Source organism: Bos indicus, chromosome 21 (assembly GCF_029378745.1).
Source record: "Bos indicus isolate NIAB-ARS_2022 breed Sahiwal x Tharparkar chromosome 21, NIAB-ARS_B.indTharparkar_mat_pri_1.0, whole genome shotgun sequence".
Lineage (NCBI taxonomy): Eukaryota > Metazoa > Chordata > Mammalia > Artiodactyla > Bovidae > Bos > Bos indicus.
This window is the reverse complement of record NC_091780.1, coordinates 59,844,399-59,846,555: the sequence shown is the minus strand read 5'-3', so window position 1 is coordinate 59,846,555 and position 2,157 is coordinate 59,844,399. Positions and strand designations below refer to the sequence as shown.

At 46.4% G+C, this 2,157-nt stretch overlaps 1 non-coding gene across 1 annotated transcript; it reads left to right on the top strand.

The window, feature by feature from the left end:
• The first annotated feature begins 486 nt into the window (after positions 1–486).
• Positions 487–609, top strand: TRNAG-GCC (transfer RNA glycine (anticodon GCC)). The gene is made up of 2 exons: positions 487–523; positions 574–609. It is a non-coding gene; the product is annotated as a tRNA-Gly (tRNA).
• The last annotated feature ends 1,548 nt before the right edge of the window (positions 610–2,157 follow it).

Sequence of the window (2,157 nt, the reverse complement as noted above, 5' to 3'; positions counted from 1 at the left end):
GCAGATGGCCCAAGGTGGCCTGAGCGAATAGACTCTGAGGCCCACAGGAAGCCATCCTCCGTCCCAGCCGGAGGGAAAAAGGGCTGACAGGTGTGCTCGGACCACTGAGCGGCAGGGACAAGAAGGGGACAGAGGGCAAGAGCTCCATGTGAGCCCCAGCCTGCAGAAGGCACTGGTGCGCCCACTGTCCAGGGTGGGGGGAAGGGATCACGTGGGCAGTGAGGGTGGGTGGGGGAAGGGCAATGATACGAAAGGGTCAGAATTTGGGCTGAAGGAAGGAGAAATTCTAATTGCTCAGAGGCCGGAAAGAAAAGGAAGTAGGGAAAAAGAAGTGAGAATTAAAAAGGGGCCATCTTTCGACTTTTACGACTGTTACGGGTTGAATTGTGTTCACCATGAAAGTTGTATTGAAGTCTGAACCCCAGTATCTCAGAATGTGACCTTATGTGGAGATAGAGGCTCTTTTTAAAAAATTGATATGGGACTTCCCTGGTGGTCCAGTGGCTAAGACTCTGCACTGCCAAGACCAGGGGACATTCCTGGTGGACTAGTTGCTAAGACTCCACACTGCCAATGCAGGGGGCCCAGGTTCGATCCCTGGTCAGGGAACTAGATCCCACATGTCACAGCTAAAAGATCCTGCATGCCTCAACTAAGACCCAGGACAGCACCCCCCCACAAAAAAAAATGTAAATTTTTTTTAAAAGTTATGATGTTAAAAAGTTGATGTGCAATTGACACATAACATTGTGTTAGTTTTAAGTGTTCAGTTCAGTTGCTCAGTTGTGTCCGACTCTTTGCTACCCCATGGACTGCAGCATGCCAGGCTTCCCTATCCATCACCAACTCCCGGAGCTTGCTCAAATTCAGGTCCTTTGAATCAGTGATGCCATCCAACCATCTCATCCTCTGTCATCCCCTTCTCCATGAGTCCTTCCAATGAATATTCAGGACTGATTTTCTTTCAACATGTGTATATGGGAAAATGATCACCAAAATAAGGTTAATTACCATGCATCACCACACATTATCAAAAAAAAATTTTCCCTGTAATGTTAACTTCTAAGATCAACTTTCTCAGCAACTTTCAAATGTACAATATAGTATTGTTAACTGTAGCTGTGGTGTTGGAGAAGACTCTTGAGAGTCCCTTGGACTGTAAGGAGATCAAACCAGTCAACCCTAAAGGAAATCAGTCCTAAATATTCATTGGAAGGATGCTGAAGCTGAGGCTCCAATACTTTGGCCACCTGATGCAAAGAACTGACTCATTGGAAAAGACCCTGATGCTGGGAAAGATTGAAGGTGGGAAAAAGGGATGCCAGAGGATGAGATAGTTGGATGGCATCACTGACTCAATGGACATGGGTTTGAGCAAACTCTGGGAGTTGGTGATGGACAGGGAAGCCTGGCATGCTGCAGTCCATGGGGTCCCAAAGAATCAGACACGACTAAGCGACTGACCTGAACTGAACTGTAGTCACCAGGCTGTACATTACATCCTCAGAACTCACTTATAACTGGACGTCTGTATATTTTGACCTACTTCGCCCAGTTCCTCCACCTCCTTCCCTCTCCTGCCTCTGGTAACCACAAATCTGTTCTTTGTAAGTTTGGGGGCTTTTTAGATTCCACATTTAAGTGAAAGTCATTCAGTTGTGTCCGACTCTGTGCGACCCCATGGACTGCAGCATGCCAGGCTTCCTTGTCCATCACCAACTCTCTTTGAGCTTGCTCAAACTCATGTCCATTGAAAAATGTCCATCTTCATTATAATGGAGAGAGGGTCTTTATATAGAGATAATCAAGTTAAGATGAAGTCATTAGGGTGGGTCCTAATCCAGTTCGCATGCTCAGTAGTTCAGTTGGGTCCGACTCTTTGAGACCCCATGGACTATAGCCTGCCAGGCTCCTCTGTCCATGGGATTATCCTGCCAAGAACACTGGAGTGGGTTGCCATTTCCTTTTCCTTACTGAACAGGGGGTGTGTCAAACATGTGCTGAACAAGAATACACCTCATTTGCTTGGTCCCCAATCCTTATAAATGCTGTCACTTTTGTCATTATCATCATCATGGATGGATTGATCAACTTGCACAAGCGAGTGGAAGAGTTAGGATTTGAATCCGGGTAGTCTGATCCAATGCTTATACACTA